The 22,846-nt window shown below is 38.3% G+C and overlaps 1 protein-coding gene and 1 non-coding gene across 7 annotated transcripts in view; both read left to right on the forward strand.

The window, feature by feature from the left end:
• DIS3L2 (DIS3 like 3'-5' exoribonuclease 2) overlaps positions 1-22,846 on the forward strand; it is a 347,338-nt gene that overhangs the window by 80,763 nt on the left and 243,729 nt on the right. The gene's annotated exons all lie outside the window — the stretch shown is intronic.
• On the forward strand, positions 8,356-8,577 carry LOC122228877. Its single transcript, XR_006206783.1, has one exon. It is a non-coding gene; the product is annotated as a small nucleolar RNA U3 (small nucleolar RNA).

Consider the following 22,846-nt stretch of genomic DNA (forward strand, 5'->3'; position numbering starts at 1 on the left):
TGGCTAGAGCAGTATTGGGAGCAAGAACCAAAGCAGGAGACCAACCCTGAGAGCCAGAATTCTGGGCCTTTTTTGTGTTGTTGTTGTACCAAAGGAGATTTGGGAGCCCGGAATTAAGGTCTGGTGTCTTGGATCTGGGAGGTGGGTTAAAAGCTAAGGCCTTTTAGAGGAGGAGCCAAAGCTGTTTGAATGTTGCCTACTTTGCTTGATTGCGAACTAGGGTGAGCAGCTTAGTTGATGCAGCCATAGTGAGTGACCCAGGGAAAATCGGAGTAAAGGAGGAGGATAAGAGCATATTAAAATTAGACTGTCCTACAGTGTGAAACAGAAGCTGATTAGCTAAAGAGTCAGAGGTAGATGTCAAGTGAAATTTCTACTCATTCAAAATTAGTTCTTATATTTTTTGTCTGAATATTTAAAACTATAGTAAGAAAGGTTGGAGTTGATTTGATATATTGATAGCCACTGGAAAACTATAATGCTATTCGTTTATCCCTTAGGTATTTGTTGAGAGCACTTGCATCAGACAGAGAGGATATAGTTGGAATAAATCAATTAAGCACTTTGTTAGTGAAGTCTAATTTTCTCTTAGGACAGGATTATTTCACTTAATTTTCAATAGAGCAAAGTCTATGCATGAATTAAGGAGGGTGGAGAAGCAGGGATAATTATTCTGTGTTTCTTAACAGGTCTGTTATACAGTTACTAAGAAAACTTACTGTTATGCAAAGATACTTACACTTCAGCAAAGGAATAATAGAAGTACGGATGGGTATTTTAGAAGAGATTGGCACAGAAAGAAAGAACTAATGGGTTTGAAAGAATAAAGGAAGCGTTGATAGGAGTTACTACTCTTGTTCTAAATTAAACAAACAACAGAAAAATCAAAGTGCACATTTAATCCCTAATTTTCAGTGGCTGTTCCAAACCTTCTTATGGTCACACGAAATCGGTCTCGTACAGTAAATTGTTTCCTTTGACAACTAACTTTTCCTTCAAGTGATTGTTTTAAAGTTTTGTCTTCCAAGTTCTTCTTTAAATATGCATCCATCATACTAGATTATACTTAATCCAGTCTCTTATATAACCACTATCATTTTGGATTGTTCTCAATTCCAGTGGAATTAGGATTTCTTAGAACTGTTTGGTTTCCTGGCCTGTATGACAGGCCCGAAAAAGACTTGGAAGGTACTTAATGATGGAGGGCAAGGTCTTTGGAGCCTCCACCCATAGCAATATGGTAGGTAAGGTATATCTACTACCATGATCAGATTTTCCCAAAATTGTTATATACACAAACCTATTTTTAACAATCATCTTTTCTTCTTCATTATTGCCAGCTCTGGGATCAAATACTTCAGGTTCTTGCCTGCTCTAAACATGCCTTCAGATCTCCGTAATTCAAATTGAAATGTCTGAAATAAGGAATGTATCATTTAAGGATAGAGTAGCTTGTTTGTGCTGGGAAACTCCCAATTAATATTTCAGGATTATTTTCTAGAAAACTAATTCAGTCCTCCGTAACTCCATGGAGATGGTTTGGTGAAACTCACGTTCATTGTATGGAATGAATTAATGTAGATGAAGGACCTTTAGCAATGCTGGCACATTGTTAAGTGGTTAAGAAATGTCAACTATTACTATTATTGTTCCTTGAAATGAAGACTGAGAGGCATTGTTTGGTCAAGAGCACGTAATAACTCAAAGTTGCTATTCCCAGCTCTTGAATTTACCACTGATAACATTTATTTACAGTAGAAATAAAATGGTGTCTCACTATGCATTCCTTTGAAGGATCTAAATTGCTGGAAGGTTGTGATAGCTAAGGTTATACTGTGGAACAACATTGTTTATTTTGTACCCATGCTGTTTGCCCATCAAGATCATCTAGGACCTTGCCTTGTATTATCTTCACCCCAGAGCCCAGGCTGAATGAAATAGCTGCTAACAGGAGTATTCCCCTTTTCTGTGGCAGAAAAGAGCCACAGAGCCTTGGACATTTAAAATGTCCTTGCCCAGAAATGACCTCATCAGTTCTGCTCACACCTCATTGGCTAGAATGAGTCACCTGGCCCTCCTCAACCACAGGAGGGCCAAGAAGTGTCGTCCTACCAAGTGTCTACAAGTAGGGATAGGAGCATATACGTGGTGAACTGCACTAATGACTGTCACACTGCATTAATTAGGTTGATCATATGTTGCATTCTTGACCAGCTATCTGAAAAGTGTATGCCATTGGTCACTATGGAGATCAGTCAGCAGTTTCTGTATCGCTTACTACAAATTCATCTCCATTAATGAAGGAGGAATTGAGAAATACCTGAAAGATCTAGATGGTCTTTAAGGTCACCTCTAGTTTTATAATTTTTGCTTGAAAGCACAACGTGTGATGCCAAGTAAGTTTGTTCATCTTTGCATCAAGCTAATGGTACAGTTTGGGGGTATAAAAGGCAAGGAAATTATGTTTTAAGGAAATGTACTGGCATTCGTGTGATAATTTTTTATAAACCATACAGTGTTTATCATTATTAGTAGTGTTGTGATACTGTTGCTTGCTACTGCTCTTTAGTTTTTATTTTAAAAATTTCAATAGATATATCTTATCCCATGTTTTATGGAAACTAGTAATGATTTAGGGCATATGCATAACTATATTATAAATTTAGGCAACTAGGGAAAGGGACATTGTAGATTTGGAAAATTACAGGTATTTTAGTGTTTTGGAGCTTGAAATGTAAGATAGGGATTTAATGTGGCAGGAGACCAGGCCAGGCTAATAGATGATGGGTGGGTGGGGTCACATCATGAAATGTCTTCATGCTAGTAAAGGAGTTCAGCTGTGATCATACAGGCATTAGGGAGCTGGAAGAGGTTAAGACAGGGTAGTGATTCAAGAATAAAAGACACAGGGATAGCAGATGTGAGAAAAACTTAAATTACAGTACCTTAGGCTGGGTTTCCCAGAGGCGGAGCCTGAGGTTTCTGGTCCTCATAGTCTGTCTTTGTGAGAGATTTCTGAAATACATCAAATTACTTAAAACTTAATTAGTAAAGACACAGATCAAAAGTTACCATTTGAGAACAAGTTACTGAGAATGAACTAGATTGAGTACTCGAAGAGGTTGGGTTTGGATGGTAAGAGAGTGAAGTGAGGGGAACCTGGGTGGCTCAGTTGGTTAGGCATCCAACTTCAGCTCAGGTGATGGTCTTGTGGTTCATGAGTTTGAGCCCCGCATCGGGCTCTGTGCTGACAGCTCAGAGCCTGGAGCCTGCTTCAGATTCTGTGTCTCCCTCTCTCTCTGTTCCTCCCTTGCTCACACTCTGTCTCTCTCTCTCTCTCTCAAAAATAAAGGTTACAAAAATTAAAAAAGAGTGAAGTGATAACACAGCACCCAGAATGGAGGTGGAGACAGGGACCTGCTCTCTAGAAAACCAGATCAGGTTTTAGGAGCAAATGCATTGGGGACAGTTGGCCAGGAGAAGGGAGATGTCCTGATGGTGACTTTTTTGGTAGCATTCTAGAACTGGAGTTAGCAAACTTTTGTCAAAGCCAGATAGTAAATGTTATAGGCTTTACTGACCATAAGTTTCCGTCACAACCTCTGAACTCTGCCTCTGTAGCCTGAAAACAGCTATATTCCAGTAAAACTTCATGTACAAAAACAGCTGGGTTTGGCCTATGAGCAGTAGTTTGTGGAGCCCAGTTCTAGAGGCCTGGTTAGGCCTCACGAAGGCCCTTGCCCCGCCTGACCTAGCAAGCACTATAGGACTCAACACAGGCCCCTCGTTCTTAGCCTTAAACAGCATGACATCTATGTTGCGAAAGGTCTTCCAATTTTGACTCCATCTCAATAATTGGAGCTTTTAGTTCTTGAGTGTTTTGTTTTTTAAGCAGAAAATTCTAAAGAGTCTTTATCTCCATGGGTTCTGGGAAGTTAGTTGACTGGATTATGTGATTTGTTTTTTTAGAGTTATTCTAATAATATGGTGTTGTTTTTTTTTTTTAAGTTTATTTATTTATTTTGAGAGAGAGAGAGACAGTGCACGTGAGGGAGGGGCAGAGAGAGAGAGGGACAGAGAGAATCCCAAGCAGGCTTCGAGCTGCCAGTGCAGAGCCCGGTGCAGGGCTTGAACTCACGAAACTGTGAGATCACGACCTGAGCTGAAACCAAGAATCAGATGCTTAACTGACTGAGCCACCCAGGTCCCCCCTCCATCAAGGTTTTGTTGAGTGCTTGCTGTGAGTCAGGCAACACGCTATACCTTAGGAACATGGTATGGAATAAGATAGGCAGGATCTGGTTCTAAACTGCATAACATAGAAAGTGACTTGAGTGCCTGTGTTTTCAGTTCTCCCAAAGGTGGTACTTAAATAGTGCCATTCTAGATTCAAAGTAGAGAAGCTTCTTCGTTACGCATAGTGGGTGCCTTAGTGTATAAGGGCTTGATTTTCTTGAGGAACCCAGGCTGAGACTGTCTGTCAAGTGGAGCGATACAGAGCGGCGAGTGCAGCCGTGGAGTCCTGGAGCACTGTGCGACACCCTGCTAGCCTGCCGAGTCTCAAAGAATGTTTTGGGAAATAAATTTCTGGAGGAGATGAAGTCTGAATGTAAAGTAAGTTTGAACTAGAGGCTTGATGGAAGGGAGAGCCTGGCCTGCTCTAAATCCTGAAAGTTGCTTATTACAGTAGGAATGGAGGCTGTGAGGGGAAGAGGGATGGCTGGAGATGAGTCCTTGTCAACCTTGTCAGAGGTTCCTGCTCATTGGGTGCGGAGACCAGTCGTAGAGGTGAGTACTCACATCTTGCTGTGTGAAGCCAAGACGAGCGTGGGTACTGTTGGAATCCTTGGTGCACAGTCACTTCTTTTTCTGTAACCGTCGGAGTGAGGTCTCATTGTTTGTAATGTGCTACAGTGGAGTATCTTCAGTCTGTAAAGACCGTAGTCTCAGATCTTTTGGGATAAGACGTAGTTGGCTTTTGACATTGAGGAGCTTGGGCCTTGCAGCCCCTGGGTATATTGGCTCTGGGCCGTCTGCCTGTCCTCTGCAGTACGTACCTGGTGTTGGATGTGGTATTCCTTCCTGATCCTTGCAGCTCAGAGTGTGTTACGTACCAGCAGCATCGCAGAATCTCAGGCTGTACCCCAAGGCCCACTGAATAAGACTGTTTTTGTTTTTAGTTCTTTTTTAATTCAAGTATAATTAACATACAGTGATATGTTAGTTTCAGGTGTAGAATATAATGACTCAAATATTCTGTATATTTCTCGGTGCTCATCCAGATAACTGTACTCTTAATCCCTTTATCCATTTCATCCATCCTCTCACCCACCTCCCTTCTGGCAGCCACCAGTGTGAATAGTATGTGTTTTAACAGGATCCCCAAGTGATTTGTATGAACTTTAAATTTTGAGAAGCACTGATGGTGGATAATTAAATAATTAACTTTTCTTTCTTTTAAAATAAAAACTACTAAAGCATTGTAGAGAAAGGAGGAAGGTGTATATGACATTACTGTATTATAGCTAGTCCTGGGGGAGAGTTGTGAGTGCAGTGTGACTTGTTGGGTCTTCAGAGATTTGTGGGAGTAATGATTTCCTTATTTTAGCAGAATTAGATCCTGACCACCTTCCCCCTGATCAAACACACACACACACACACACACACACACACACACACACACACACTTCCTTTCTCCATTTGGCTAGCAAAGAAGGACTGAGAGATTATTCTTATAGGTGTATTTGGAAAAAAATTTACTAATTAGTTTATTGAAAAAAGATAGATTTCAATCTTTAAAAAAATTTTTTTTTAATGTTTATTTTTGAGAGAGAGAGTGCAAGCAGGGGAGGGGCAGAAAGAGAGAGAGAAACAGAATCTGCCACAGGCTCCAGGCTCTGAGCTGTCAGTACAGAGCCTGATGTGCCGCTTGAACTCATGGACTGTGAGATCATGACCTGAGCCGAAGTCGGGGACTTAGCCGACTAAGCCACCCAGGCGCCCTGATTTCAATCTTTATCATAAGTTGTTTTTATTCCAATCAATAAGTGTCATGTAATCCACCTCCTCTCCCATTTTTAGAAGATTTGTTTTAGGAGATGATTTTTATATTAAGTTCAAATAATCATGTCATTTCTATTAATCTCCAGTTTCAAATTTTTTTTTCCTGAGAAATTACCTCTTAGAATGTGTTTCATACATGTTTGTTATGACCTAGGTTTTCTATTTCTTTTTTCCTAACCCGCTGTTTGAGGCCTGCTCTTAGTAGTTTGCAACATGTTACAGTCTTTTTGCAAAAGTAAACTTAGAGTATGTTGGAAAGTTATTTCAGTTCTCAAAATTTTGTTTGAAACAGTCCACAGTATGAAAAACCTTCTAATAATGTGAGCATTATTCCTTTTCCTTTTCCTCTATGCTATTCTGTCATATGCTATTGCATCAGATGAGATTTTAAAGAAAAAGCATAATATAGCTGGAAGGGTAAAGAACTAGAAGAAGAAAATCTAAACAAAGGGAGTCTGAAACTGTTCAAATATCTATGTTTGGAGTTTATCAAAAGGATATATTGTTCTTTAATAAATAGGGTACCCACATTATAAAAATGATTTATTATTTATATTGGAATTATCTTTTCATTCTGACATTTACTTTGGTAAGAGAGGTTAGATTATGCTAAAAATGATTAGAGTAATGATTTTATTGAGATAAAATCCTCATTTTAATCATTTTATTTTTGTTTACTTTTAAAACCACTTTATTTATTTATTTATTTTTTTAATATGCAATTTATTGTCAAATTGGTTTCCATACAACACCCAGTGCTCATCCCAACAGGTGCCCTTCTCAGTACCGATCACCCACCCCCCATCAACCCTCAGTTCTCAGTTTTTAAGAGTCTCTTATGTTTTGGCTCCCTCCCTCCCTAACCTCTTTTTTTTTTTTTTTTCCCTTCCCCTCCCCGATGGTCTTCTGTTAAGTTTCTCAGGATCCACATAAGAGTGAAAACCTATGGTATCTGTCTTTCTCTGTATGACTTTTCCTTTTCCCCTATGCTATTGGACTTATTTCACTTAGCGTAACATTCTCCAGTTCCATCCATGTTGCTACAAAAGGCCATATTTCATTCTTTCTCATTCCCACATAGTATTCCATTGTGTATATAAACCACAATTTCTTTATCCATTTATCAGTTGATGGACATTTAGGCTCTTTCCATAGTTTGGCTATTGTTGAGAGTGCTGCTATAGACATTGGGGTACAGGTGCCCCTGTGCATCAGCACTCCTGTATCCCTTGGGTAAATTCCTAGCAGTGCTACTGCTGGGTCATGGGGTAGATCTATTTTTAATTTTCTGAGGAACCTCCACACTGTTTTCTAGAGCGGCTACACCAGTTTGCATTCCCACCAACAGTGCAAGAGGGTTCCTGTTTCTCCACATCCTCGCCAGCATCTATAGTCTCCTGATTTGTTCATTTTAGCCACTCTGACTGGCATGAGGTGGTATCTGAATGTGGTTAAAACCACTTTAAAGAGTACAATCTAGTGATTTAAAAATAGTCACAGTGTTGTATCACCACTGTCGAATTCCAGAACATTTTAATCATCCCCCAAAGAAACTTTATCCTCATTAAACATTCACTTCCCATCCCCTTCCCTCCCAGACCCTGGGAACCACTAGTCTTCTTTCTGTCTCCATAGATGACTCCGTTCTGGACAGTTCATATAAATGGAATCATACAGTATTTCTCTTTTGTGCTTGGGTTCTTTACTTAGCATGTCTTCAATATTCATCCATGTTAGAGCATTTATCAATTCTTTATTCCTTTTTATGTCTGAATAATATGCCACTGTACAAATGTGGCACATTTTATCTTTTCATCAGTTCATGGACATTTGGATTGCTTACACTTTTTGGCTATTATGAATAATGCTGCTATGAACATTCATGAACAAATTCTTGTGTGAATCCATGTTTCAGTTCTTTTGGTTGTATGCCTAAGAGTAGAATTATTGGGTCATCTGGGGACTCCATGTTTAGTAAAAATTGATTTTTGTAACGTATCACTAAAATATACTGTCCCTAAACTTTTTCGGTTCAAAAGGAATTAGTCTTGTGAATACATACACAATTTTGGCCCTGAAATGTCCTGTGTTCTTTGGTATTTCGTCCATTGTATGAGCAGTATATGATGTCTGTTGCTTCTGTTCCTTTTCACACGCAGGTCATTATTTTGGGCATTTCAAAATGGTACCCCTCAGTCATCTAGCCTGTGGATTGATGACCCTTTGCTTTATTGTTTTGTGAGTTATTTCCGGAGCATCAAAAGTTCCCTTTTATAAAATGTTGTATGTGGGAAGACTATGCTTTCAGTAGCAGTTCGGTCCTAGAGAAGTTTCTCTGAACGTGTCGAGCACCTGAAACCACGAGGATTAGGTGCAGCGCCCTCTCCTGAGCCTGCCGCTGGCTCTGGGTGTTGCTTCTGGAGCTGTTGCCATTGATTATCCTTTTTCTCCCCCTGATGACTGTTTTTCTCTTCCTTTGGGAGAGTGAGAGGGAAGAGTTGCCGTCTGAGTGGGAAAAAATGAAAAAAAAAAAAAAAAAGGTTGCAGGCAGTTACTGAGTTGTATATGCCCAGGTTGTTTTTGTTTGTTATTGAAGGAGGTTATTTATTATTGTTTTTGTTGTTGAGAAAGCATGTTGTTGAATTTCACATGGGCAGTACATTTACTTCATTACCTAAGTCCTATTGTCCTCTTAGCGTTTTGTGTCTTTGCTACCTGCTTTTCAAAATACCTTTATACAATGAATGTACAATAATCATATTATGTGTGTATGATTTAGTATTATGATTTTTTATTTACTATAAACATTATCTTCATTTATTACTAAGATTTCTGAACACAAATTAATGCACTCAGAAAGTGATTGAATAAATCATCACTTTTAAGTACTGCCTAATGTTTCATTGGGTGGATATTCTTTTATTTTTAATAGCTTTCCTATGTTATAGGGCATTTTAACTATTTATAATTTTTTTGTTATTTAAATAATGTTGTGGAGGGGCGTCTGGGTGGCTCAGTAGGTTGAACATCCAACTTCAGCTCAGGTCATGATCTCACTGTTTGTGAGTTTGAGCCTCATGTTGGGCTTTGTGCTGACGGCTCAGAGCCTGGAGCCTGGAACCTGCTTTGGATTCTGTATCTCCCACTGTCTCTGCCCCTCCCCTGCTCATACTCTGTGTCTCTCTCTCTCAAAAACAAATAAACATTAAAAAAATTTCTTTAAATAAAAAATAAATAACACTGTAGAGAACATCTTCAAATACATAACTTTTATTTCTTAGGGTTGTTTCCTTATTTTTTTTAAAATAGTAGTTCTGTGAACTACTGGGTCATACCCCTCCTAAATAATTAAGCCCAATCAATAAAAGACTTTGAATTATTTCTTTAGTTTTTACCTTTTGTTTTCCATCCATCCTCTGATATTGTTGATATTTCAAATGTTGGTTTGATCATCTTCAATGTTAGCTGTTTCTCCTACGTGTGTTATCTCTATGTTTGGCACTTTGCGTTGGACATGATTTCAGTTCTCTGGTGGATACAGAAGCATAAGGCTGAATCTGTACTCCAAAGTCAGGCACAGAGATGTATTTTTCTAAGTGTACAGATCCCTGTTTTGTGCATACTTTTCTATTCTTCTGTTTTATTCCTCTTTCTAAGGAAAAGAAAGTCTTTAAAAATTTTTAACATTTATTTATTACTTCTTAGAGACAGCATGAGCAGGGGAGGGGCAGAGAGAGAGAAAGGGAGACACAGAATTGGAAACAGGCTCCAGGCTCTGAGCTGTCAGCACAGAGCCTGAAGCAGGGCTCGAACTTGCAAACTGGTGAGATCATGACCTGAGCCGAAGTTGGACACTTAATCAACTGAGCCACCCAGGCACCTTATTCCTCTTTCTTTATAGCCAGACTTTTTTGGACCCACTGCCTCTTTCTTGATAGTGATCTAGATTCTTCAGTTTGGCTTCCAACCCACCATTCTACTAAAGTTGTTCTTTTCAGGGGTGCCTGGATGTCTCAGTTGGTTAAGCGTCTAACTCTTGATCTTGGCTCAGGTCATGATCTCACAGTTTGTGAGATTGAGTCCCGTGTCAGGCTCTGTGCTGACAGTGTGGAGCCTGTTTGGGATTCTCTCTCCCTCTCTCTCTGTCTGCCCCTCCCCTGCTTGCAAAATAAATAAACTAAAAAAAAAAAAAAAATTAAACTTGTTCCTTTCATGGTCATCATTAATTTCCTATCCATTTTCATCAGTCATTTTCTTTTCATTTTCCTTGAGCTTCTACAGTGATTTAAGACCATTGATTTCCATCCACTTTGTGACCATGCCCCAGTTCTGTGGTCCAGTTCTGTTTCTCTCCGTGGTTTGTTCTTTCTTAGTGGATTTCTCTTTCCTCCACCTAGTTGTAGATCTTTCCCAATCTCCCGTCCTGAGCCATCTTTTCTTTTTTTATACACTTTCCCAAAGAGGCCTCTGTGCACATTCAGAGTTTAAACTGGCACTTCTCTTTGGGTGATTTCCACCTTCTGTTCATTTACCCAGCATTTTTTCATTGGCCACTTTGTGCCTGGGGCCCAGGGGAGTGAAGATGAACACAGTTTGACCGCCCAAGATCAGATCTGTAAACAGAGCCTCCATGTGCTACCTGATACATTCCTTACAGAGATTTGAAGACACATGCCAGAGCTCAGAGGAGGGTAGAAGACAGCTGTGCCTAAGGGAACTGATGTAAATTTCTTCAACTGGATGACATTTGAATTTCAGTTTGAGAGAAGAGTTTGTCAAATGAAGATTCAGGGGAGGGGAGAATATTTTAGGCAAAAGAACTATATATTATAAGCATGTCTCCTCCCAAGTTTAAGCTGGTGAGGGCAAAAGCTGTGTCTTATTTATGTTTATGTTCATGGCATCTGAGAAAGAACATGAGCTTTTCAAGTCAGATTGGGGTCCACATTCTAGACACTTTATTTAGGGGCTCTGAGGTTTAGGAGACTTGTATGTAAATGGAAGGAAGTTTTTGGTCAGGATTAATGAGCTACAGTCACCCAAAAATATTGTCTGGAATAGGTGCTTTTAAAGTGTGAATTTCATTCTTTTGTTTTCCTGTCCTTGCTTTTAGTGGCCATAATTGACATGCAGTAGTTGGGGAATAAATCTTTGTTGAACCATTTTGTGGTTTCCAAACAACGTAAGAAAAATGATCTTTTGATGTGAACTCTTATGAGTAAAAAGCATGGGGTGAATTTACTAAACTTAGTAGTCTTTCAAAGCAAAAATTTATTTTCTTAAGGACTAACTTTAATTGGAAGAGAAAATACAGCGTCGGATCAAGTCAGGTTTGCTGGATGTTTGCACATGGGAGCTTGATATATCAAAGGTGGACAGTGTTGATTATAAATGTCTTATGTAATGTTTCTTGATTAATATTTACAGATTTCTTAAAATTTGTCTTCATTTCCTTTGGTTTTAAATAAGTATGGTTGTAGATTTCAATTGTTCCAGAATTGTCTGTTTTTTCCTAGAGGCCCCAGATGCTATAGCTCCCCTGTTTCTCAGTTAATATTAGCTTAGGCTAGAGCCTTTTAGCTCTTTGTTGCCAATTGCATTCGTATTCCTTTGTGTGACATAAAGGCCTTCCATGACCTGCCCTTTGCCCTCTGGGGCAACCTTCAGTGTAACCTTAGCCTGGGCGCCCCAGAAGGGAGGTCTTTGAATAGGCACCATACAGCTCCGTGTCTACATTTTCTTTTCACACACATTGTTTCCTTTGCTTCCAGTTCTCTGCTTGTATCTCTTTTTTCCTCCCTTACACAGGTCGTTGCCACTGGGAAGGCTTTCCTCTGTATCTCCACAATTGTTACTCGAGGTTGCTGTTTTGCTTAATTGAAAAACCTGCAGATGCTTCTCACCCATATTGTAGAGCCCTTTCTTATTATTTCTGTTCACATACGAGTGGTATTTGATGTTTTTTTTTCTGGGCATTATTTGTGTTGCTTCTTACCAGTGACTCCTGCTATATGATGCTAAAAATGGCAACTAGCATTTCTTGAGTACCTATTCTGTGACAGGCACTCTTTTCGGGCCTGTGCAAATACTGCGTATTGCCCCTGTGGATTACTTTGCAAGGTGGACTGAACTGTATTACTTCTTTTTCATTGTTCATGTACTCATTTCTAAATAGGCCAGAGAATATTTATTTAATTCGTGAGGGGGCAAAGTCTGACAACAGATGAAAAGTCAGTCCCTAAATCATAAAATTCTTGAATTTGGGTTTTTGTTTATACTTCCATCTTTCAACGTACTTCTATTAAGGCTGTATGGAACTTAGAAAATGTATTAGTGTCAGTTTTATGACTAAATTATTTAAAAATAGTTTAAAATATAGTTTTAATAATAAACTAAAGCAAAGAAAGTACTATGTCAGTTTTCTCTTAATTCATTGATGTGATGATTTATTCAGCAAATATTATTTTGGACATCTGTGGTACACCAGATAAGGGAATACTATATCCTGAATATAACAGACAGTGTGGTGCCCTCATTGAACATACAGAGAGTTTAGATCATCTGTTAGGCCTGAATGGATTCAGGAAGTCTTATTTTCAAAACCTGTTTTTGTTTCTTTGTTTAGAACCATAAGGAATATCTTAACATTTGGAAACTAACAAATGCAAAAGTCAGAGTGCTTTTTAACTTTTTCTAATTTGAAAGGAAAATTCTCTTCTTCTGGCAGAAAATAAGTCATCTCCTTAGCTAAGCTCCTTTGGAGAAAGATACTTGCGGTGTTATTTTTGTCTTAGAATTAATAAATTAAATGACTTTCCTAAACTCATTCATTTTACGGTTATTTGACACTTTTTTGATGTCCAAAATTGATTAAAGAATGAATCGCTGTTCATTTCATTTCCCATTCTTCCATTGTGCCTTTGAAGCTTTCCACTGATAGCTGTTAGTTCTTAGAAACAGCATTGGGGCAGAGCATTGCTCCCTTCCTCACTCCCTGTTCTCCAGGCCATCATCCTAAATCTCTAATGTGGGTCGAGACAGAGAATGCACACATGTGCCTATATGCATTGCAGGGAAGTTTTTTCAGGGACTTGGAAGGGGCCTGCAAATAGAGGGCCCAGGATTAGTAGAGGAAAAAAATCCAAGAAAGGTAAAATTCATATAAACATGTATATGGAAGACCATCTATAATATGGAAACTGCCCAAGTACATTTCATAAGTAACATGAACTCTTAACTAATTATTGAATTATAGTACATTTATTGTATGCATTTTGTATCCCACAGTAAAAGTGTTTGGTTGATGGTATGTACTTAAAAAAAGCAGAAAATCCATCCTCAGATCTTCTCAGCTTCTAATTGCATCAGCATGATCTGTTCCCATTCTATCTGCTAAAAAAAAAGTGAATCTTCTTTGGAAGGAGGGTGTATCTTCTAGAGCTCTTACAGTTTGCATTGACATTATCTAGCATTTAATAAAAAATTATCATGTATGACAAATGATCAAAAACCTAGAGAAAAAAACCCAATAGAAACACGCAGGTAATTTAGATTTTGATGTAATAGGAAACTGATTCTAGAAGACTGAGCCAGAGCACCTGGATGGCTCAGTTAATGTGTCCAGTTCTTGATTTTGGCTCAGGTCACGATCTCACGGTTCATGAGTTTGAGCTTCACATTGGGCTCTGTGCTGACAGCATGGAAGATGCTTGGTATTCTCTGTTTCCCTCTCTCTCTGCTTCTCTCTCTCTCTCTCTCAAAAATAAATAAACTTAAAAAAAAAAACAACTGAGCCAATATGTTCAAGAGAATAGATGACAAGATGGAGAATTTCACCAGAGAACTGTTACCTATAGAAAGATAATGGATAGGAATTTTAGAACTGAAAAATAATAGAGACTGATTTATTCAGTATATATGATTTGCTAAATTTAGATACCACAGAAGAGAGGATTAGTAGACTGGAAAATAGTTCAGTAAAACAGACTGAGGCATGGAGAAAATAGAAGAAAATACAGGAATGAGGATAAAACACGTATTACACACGAAGAAAACACCTTACATTTAATTTGAGCTAAAGAGAAAAGGAATGAGAGAATGAGACTCAAATAGTATTTTAAGAGATAACAGCCAAGAATTTCCCAAACTGTATAAAAGATGTCAGTCCACAGATTTGAGAAACTCAAGAAAGCTCAAACGGGATTAATGCACAACAGATCATATGCTCAACGGGATTAATGCACAGCATACTCTAGTAAAACTTACAAAAACCAAAGAGAAAACTCTTGACAAGAGATAGGAAAAAAAGATTTCTTCAAAGGAACAACAGCTGACTTTTCTTTTTTTTTTTTTTTTTTTTTTTTTAAATTTTTTTTTTCAACGTTTTTTATTTATTTTTGGGACAGAGAGAGACAGAGCATGAACGGGGGAGGGGCAGAGAGAGAGGGAGACACAGAATCGGAAACAGGCTCCAGGCTCCGAGCCATCAGCCCAGAGCCTGACGCGGGGCTCGAACTCACAGACCGCGAGATCGTGACCTGGCTGAAGTCGGACGCTTAACCGACTGCGCCACCCAGGCGCCCCAACAGCTGACTTTTCAAATGAATCTGATGGAAGCCATGATAGAATGATATCTTTTAAAGTACAGAAAGAAGATAACTGCCGACCTAGGTATCTGTCTATACCCAGTGAAAGTATTTTTCAAAAGTTAAGGCCAAATTTAGATGTAATAGGCAAATTTCTTGAAATACAAAGCAAAATGTTCAGAAGAAGAAATAGGAAATCTGAATAATTTTTTATCTAGTAAAGAAATTGATCTTTAATTTAGGTGTTTTGTTTTATTTTATTTATTTATTTTTATTTTTATTTTTATTTTTTTTAGCAAGGAAAACTCCAGGGTCAAATGGCTTTACAGGTGAATGCTTTCAGATATTTAAGAAAGTAAAATAGCACCAATCTTACAAAACTATTTAGAGAATAAAAAACTGTTTTATGAGGACTGCATATCCTAGCTATTAAATCTGACAAAGACAATGTGATATAAGAAAATTACAGGAACATTTCTCTCATGAACAGAGATGCAGTTATTCTAAATAAATGATAGGCAATTGAATCCATAGATATATAGAAACAATAATAATATTAGAGGGACACCTGGTTGGCTCAGTAGGTTAAGCATCCAATTCTTGATTTTGGCTCAGGTCATGGTCTCACAGTTTGTAAGATTGAGCCCTGTATCAGGCTGCATGCTGGCAGTTTGGAGCCTGCTTGGGATTCTCTCTCTCTCTCTCTCTCTCTCTCTCTCTCCCTCTCCCTCTCTCCCTCTCTCCCTCTCTCCCTCTCTCCCTCTCTCCCTCTCTCCCTCTCTCCCTCTCTCCCTCTCCCCCTCTCTCCCTCTCCTGCTTGCACTCTCTCTCACCCTCAGACTTAAGCAAAAAACTGTTAGAACCAATTGGGATTTATCCCAGGAATGCAACATTGACTTACTATTCAAAACTCTGTTAATGGGGAAGGTGATAGTCCAAGGATACAAAATTTCTAGCATGTAAGATAAGTTCTGGAGATTGGCTGTACAGCATAGTACCTGTAGCTAACAGTGCTCTATAGTATACTTTAAATTTGCTAAGAGGATTGATCTTGTGTTAAGTGTTCTTACCACACAAATAAAGTAAAATAAAGAAGGTGGGAGAAAACCTGGAGTATGTCTATGACCTTGATGGTAGTGGTCACGGTTTCATGGATATGTACTTATCCCCTAAATCATTGAGTTATATATGTTGAATATGTACAGCTTTTTACGTGTTAGTTGTATCTCAGTAAAGTGGTTAAAATGGTTAAAAACTCAATATAATGAACCACATTCACAGAATAAAGGAAAAAATTATATCATCACTTCAGTTTTTGCAGAAAAGTATTTGGTAAAATTCAGTACCCATTTCTGTTAAAAATTCTCAGCAGACTAGTAGGAGAAGAGAGAAACCTCCTTAATCTGATAAAGGCTTTTTACAAAAACAAAAACAAAAACAAAAACAAAACCCCTACAAAACATCACAATTAATGTTGAAATGGTGAAAGCTCTTCTTTCTATACTGAGAATAAAACAAAGACTCTGACTATCACCACTTCTATTCCACATTGTACCAGAGGTCATAGTCAATAATAAAGCATAGAAAGAAGGTGGAAAGATTGGGATAGGGAGACAGTGGGCTTTATTTATGTTCAGATTACTTGACTGGATACATGGAAAATCCCAAGGAAAGAGGTTGCTACATACAAAGTCAACCTCCAAAAATTATTTGAATTCTTAGAATCAGCAACAAACCAATGGTAATTTAAAAATGGTACCCTTTCTATTAGCATAGGGAAACAGGTACCTTAGGATAAGGATGGTGGAAGATGTTCAAGAAAGACTACATTAAAGACTACATTGATAGAAATTAAAGATGCCCTAACTAAATGTTCATGACCTGTAAGACTCAGGATGGTGAAAATGTTAAATCTTTAAATTGATCTATAGATTCAACACGGTCCCAGCAAGCATTTTCATATGTGGCAACTGGTTCTTAGTATAGATACTATTAACCAAGGTAATTCTGACGAACAAAGCTGGGGTTCTTATGCTACCCAACTAAATTGCAAAGGACTGACAATGCTGAGAATTGGTGAGGGTGGAGGAAGTGGAACTCTCGTACTCTACCCGTGGGAATGTCGGTCAGAGTAGCCACTTTAGAGAACTGTGTGGCATCGTCTGCTAAAGCTGCAGATGCCCTATGACCCAGAAGTGCCATTCCTAGGTATATGCTCAACAGAAATGGGTTCATTTGTGCACATGTTCAAGAATCTTTAAGGCAACATAATTTACATAGCCCAAACTAGAAGCCACCCAAATCTTCAAATCTTCATCAGTAGTGGCATGGTTGAATCCATTGTGGTATGTGTGTAGTGTAGATTATATAACTGGAAGAATGGATGAGCTACAGTTATGTGCAACCATTTAGTATGAATCCCACAAATTTTGAACCAAAGAAGCTTAACACGAAAGAATTTTTATGGTATTATTCTTATAAACATATACAATTTGTTTTAAAGGTTTTGTTAGGATGTTTGTCTTTGTAGGCAGAATTCTAAGAGGGCTCTCAAGAGCCCTCCTCTGATAATACACACCACGTATGATCCTCTCTCCTTGGGTATGCATGGGGCCTGTGAATATGACGGGATATCACTCCAATGAGTAAGTTACATTATTTGGCAGAGGTAAAGGGATTTCTGCAGATGTTATTAAAGTCTCTGAACAATTGACTTTGAGTTAACCAAAAGGGAAATTATCCTTATAGGCCTGACCTCGTCAGGTTAGCCATGTAAAAGAAGATCTGGAGGTCAGAGATACTCTCCTGCTGGCCTTAAAGAAGCAAGCTGCCATGAGTTCTACAGTTGCATGTAAATGAATTTTGCCAACAATGAAGGACTCAAGCTTATAAGAGCACTTTGATCCGTAAACCATAGATTTTGGCAGCAGCCCCAGGCAACACCTTGATGGCAGCCTTGTGTGGTCCTTTAGCACTGGGCCCAGGTAGACCATGCCTCTGGATACCTGACCCCCAGAAACTTGTATCGGTTTTAGGCTGCTAACTTTGTGGTAAGGTTTCAGGCAGCATACACTGAAACATTATTCATCTTTGTGCTAGTTACATGGGTGTCTGTGTTTACTGTATAAAATTTTATCATATGTATACATTTATGATTTAGGTACTTTTCTGTATATGTGTAAAAATGTGTTCAATAAAAGTGTTCATTTTAAAACAAAAAAAAATTTAATAGTTTTCTCTGCATTGTCTTTGGTACACAAATGTAATCAAGTAATTATGTTTTAATTGTACTGGTCCAATTGAACACAAGAAGATTTGGTCATGAAATTAACTTAAATATTCCTTTCCGTTAACGAACTCACCTTCTGTCCTTCCTCTCTTATATTTTATTTTATTTTATTATTTTTTTAAATGTATGAAATTTATTGTCAAATTGGTTTCCATACAACACCCAGTGCTCATCCCAAAACATGCCCTCTTCAATACCCATCACCCACCCTCCCCTCCCTCCCACCCCCCATCAGTCCTCAGTTTGTTCTCATTTTTTAAGAGTCTCTTATGCTTTGGCTCTCTCCCACTCTAACCTCTCTCTCTTTTTTTTTTCCCTTCCCCTCCCCCATGGGTTCCTGTTAAGTTTCTCAGGATCCAAATAAGAGTGAAAACATATGGTATCTGTCTTTCTCTGTATGGCTTATTTCACTTAGCATCACACTCTCCAGTTCCGTCCACGTTGCTACAAAGGGCCATATTTCATTCTTTCTCATTGCCACATAGTACTCCATTGTGTATATAAACCACAATTTCTTTATCCATTCATCAGTTGATGGACATTTAGGCTCTTTCCATAATTTGGCTATTGTTGAGAGTGCTGCTGTAAACATTGGGGTACAAGTGCCCCTATGCATCAGCACTCCTGGATCCCTTGGGTAAATTCCTAGCACTGCTACTGCTGGGTCATAGGGTAGGTCTATTTTTAACTTTTTGAGGAACCTCCACACTGTTTTCCAGAGTGGCTGCACCAGTTTGCATTCCCACCAACAGCGTCCTTCCTCTCTTATTGCTGTCACTTATATTTACACTTTTTCCCCAGTCATTTCTGAGTGCGACATGCTTAAAGCTGGAGATGTAATGTTTTTACAGTCTAATTTCCTATTTTTCCCCCATGTTTTGAAATTCGAGGTATATGAAATAATGGACATGTAGCATTATATCAGTCTCAGGTGTACAACATGATTTGCTATTGTATGTATTGTGAAATCATTGTTGCAAAAACTCTAGCTAACATCCATCACCTTACGTAGTCACGCACAACATTTTTTTCTTCTAAAGAGGACTTAAAATTTATTTCTAGTAACTTTTGAATATGCAATACAGTATTATTAACTATCGTCACCATGCTGTATGTTATATCCCCATGACTTACTTATTTTATTACTGGAGGTTTGTACATTTGACCCTTCACCCATTTTGCTCACCCCCAACCTTCACCTCTAACAGCCACCAATCTGGTCTCTATGAGCTCGATGTGTGTGTGTGTGTGTGTGTGTGTGTGTGTGTGTGTGTGTGTGCGTGTGTGTGTGTGTGTGTGTGTGTGTGTGTTTAAATTCCACATACAGTGGCACCTGGGTGGCCCAGTCGGTTAGGCATCTGACTCTTGATTTCGGCTCAGGTCATGATCTTATGGTTCGTGGGATCGAGCCCCGTGTTGGGCTCTGCACTTACAGTGTGGAGCCTGCTTGGGATTCTTTCTCTGTCTCTCTCTCTCCTTCTGCATCTTCCACTGCTTGCATGCACACTGTCTCTCTCACTGTCTCTCAAAATAAATAAATGTTAAAAAAAAATAAATTCCACATATAAGTAAGATCATATGGTCTTTGTCTTTTTCTGCCTGACTTTTTTTACTTAACAATCCTCTTAGGGTCCAATTATGTTGTTGTAAATAGTAAGATTTCCTTCTTTTTTATTTATTTTTTTAACATTTATTCATTTTTGAGAGATAGAGATAGAGCGCAAGCAGCGGTGGGGCAGAGAGAGAGGGAGACACAGAATCCAGAGCAGGCTCCAGGCTCTGAGCTGTCAGCACAGAGCCCCATGTGGGGCTCAAAGTCACAAACTGTGAGATCATGACCTGAGGCGAAGTTGGACCCTTAACAGCCTGAGCCACCCAGGCACTCCTCCTTCTTTTTTATGGTTGGCTAGTATTCCATTGTATGTGTCTGATCTTTATTCATTCATTCACCCATGTTCACTTAGGTTGTTCTGATGGCCTTGGCTGTTATAACGATGGCCTTGGCTGTTATAAATAATGCTGCAGTGAACATGGGAATGCATATATCTTATCAAATTTATGCTTTTGTCTTTGGATAAATACCAAGAAGTGGAATTGTGGGATCATATGGTAGTTCTATTTTTAATTTCCACAGTGGCTGCACCGGTTTGTATTCCTAATAACAGTGCACAAAGGTTCCCTTTTCTCCACATCCTCACCAACACTTATTATTTCTTGTCTTTTTTATAATAACTATTCTAACAGGTTTCAGGTGATTATCTCATTATGGTTTTGATTTACATTTCCCTGATGATTAATGATGTTGAGTATCTTTTGTTATGTGTCAGTTGGCCATCTGTATGTCTTCCTTGAAAAAATGTCTATTTAGATCCTCTGCCTGTTTTTTAATTGGATTGTTTGGTGTTTTTTTGTTGTTGTTATTGCTATTGAGTTATATGAATTATTCATATATTTTGAATATTAATCCCTTCTCAGGTGTATGATTTGCGTATATTTTCTCCCATTCAGTAGGTTGCCTTTTCATTTTGTTGGCAATCTCCTTTCCCATGCAGAAGCTTTTTTAGTTTGGTGTAGTCCCACTTTATTTTTGCTTTTGTTGTTTTAGGTTTTGGAGTCATACCAAAAAATCATCGCAATGACTTATGCCAAGGAGCTTACCACCTATGTTTTCTTCTAGGAGTTTTATGGTTTGAGGCCTTATATTCAAGTCTTTAATCCATTTTGAGTTAATTTTTGTGTATGGTGTAAGAGAGTAGTCTAGTTTCATTCTTTTGCATGTGGCTGTTCAGTTTTCCCAGCATCATTAATTGAAGAAACCGTCCTTTTCCCCATGTATATTCTTGGCTTCTTTGTCATAAATTAATTGACTGCATATATGTGAGTTTATTTCCAGGCTGTATGATCTGTTCCATTGATCTGTGTGTCTGTTGTTTTTTTTTAATTGATGTACAGTTGCTATATTATTTTCAGATGGACAAGATAGTGATTTGACAATTATATACAGTATGAAATGGTCACCATAATAAGTGTAGTTACCATCTGCCACCACTCAGTTATTACAATATTTTTGACTGTACATCCCAGTCTGTACTTTTTATCTGTGTGACTGGAAGTTTGTACCTCTAAATCCCCTTCACCTGTTTCACCTATATATGCCTCTGCCCACCTCTCTTCTGGCAACCACTAGTTTGTTCTCTGTATTTATGAATCTGTTTCTCTTTTTGTTGTTTGTTTGTTCATTTCTTTTGTTTTTTGGATTCCACATATAAGTGAAGTCGTATGGTATTTGTCTTTCTCTGACTTACTTCACTTGGCATAATAGACTTTAGGTCTATCCGTGTTGTTGCGAGTGGCAAGACTCCATTTATGTGTCTGTTTTTATGTCAATACCGTACTGCTTTGATGACTATTGTTTCAAAATCAGGGAGCATGATGCCTCCAGCTTTGTTCTTTCTCAAGATTGCTTTGGCTGTGTAGGGTTTTTCTAGTTCCATTCACATTTTAGGATTGGTAGTTCTATTTCTGTGAAAATAGACCTTTTGGAATCCAGAGGGTATAAGTGCATGTTGTTGAGTTGTTACGTTGTGGATGTAGTTTGGGTTGGGATGAAGGGTATTGAGAGTGGGTGACTTTCTCTGGCTCTGATTAGAGTTACAGGATGATATTGAGGTAGTAGGAGGTGCAGGGGAGAAATTAATTTAATTACAAATGTCTACTGCACCTGTCTTTATGCTGTGCCCTGGGATGTCCTTGTCACACATCTTCTTTGATTTGAGTATCTATTTCCCAGAAAAGGCTTCCTCCTGTTTCAGATTTTCTAAGGCTTACTGTGGTGTACAGCCTTCCTCTTCCCTGAGTTGATATGAAGTTAGATAATGTTCTTACCTTTCCTGCGTGTGGAAACAGGGCCTGGACTCCATCTGTGTATTATGGGTGAATGGATGTAAAGCCAGTTTGAAATCAATCACCAATCACAAATATTCTTTGGGGTAAAGTATCCCCAAATTGAAATACGGACTAAATGGTTCAAGAAAGCATTTGCAAAATTAAATGTAATAGTTACGGCAGGTAAATGCGTGTAAATGTGTTTGATCCATAAAACATTTTCATTCGTGCCTGTTTTTTGATTTAGCTTTATAGCTTAAGACTTTTTCTGTTTTACTTCTGTGATCCTGAGTTCATAGTATTGTATTTTGGAAAAGTTAGAAATATTAAATAGTGCTTCTAGGGTAAAGCATCTGTCAGTATTTCCATTATAAAATACAATTTTAAAGGGTTTAGAAGTCAGCTGTAAAAATTTGTTCTTGGCTGATACTTTGTATACAAAAATTTCTGCCCAGGATCATTTTCAGAAGAATTTTTTAGTGGCATAAACTGTGAGGTTATATGGCTGAACTAGCTTACATTGAACTCATTTTTTATGCTTCTATCAAGGTAGGGGAAAGATGACAGCTTTTAAAATGATTCAAATAAAACAATATGAAAATTGTATTTCTCCAGCCTTGTGCTCCTAGAAAATTATTGGTTAAAAAAAAAATGGTACTCTACCATCAGAAGACTCACCACTGGCTTAAGTATCAAAAATAATACCACCAAACCCAGCATAAGCCTGAAATTTAAATGACTTCAGAATAACTCTGTGTGTGTGTGTGTGTGTGTGTGTGTGTGTGTGTGTGTGTGTGTGGTTTCAAGTCTTCTTTTAAATTCTAGTTAGTTAACATATAGTGTAATATTGGTTTCAGGAGTAGAATTTAGTGATTCATCACTTGCATATACCACACCCAGTGCACATCACAACATGTGCCTTCCTTAATACCCATCCCCCATTAGCCCATCTCCCTGCCACCCTCCCTCCGTCGACTCTCAGTTTGTTCTCTATAGCTAAGAGTCTCTTATGGTTTGCCTCCTT

Source organism: Panthera leo, chromosome C1, assembly GCF_018350215.1.
Source record: "Panthera leo isolate Ple1 chromosome C1, P.leo_Ple1_pat1.1, whole genome shotgun sequence".
Lineage (NCBI taxonomy): Eukaryota > Metazoa > Chordata > Mammalia > Carnivora > Felidae > Panthera > Panthera leo.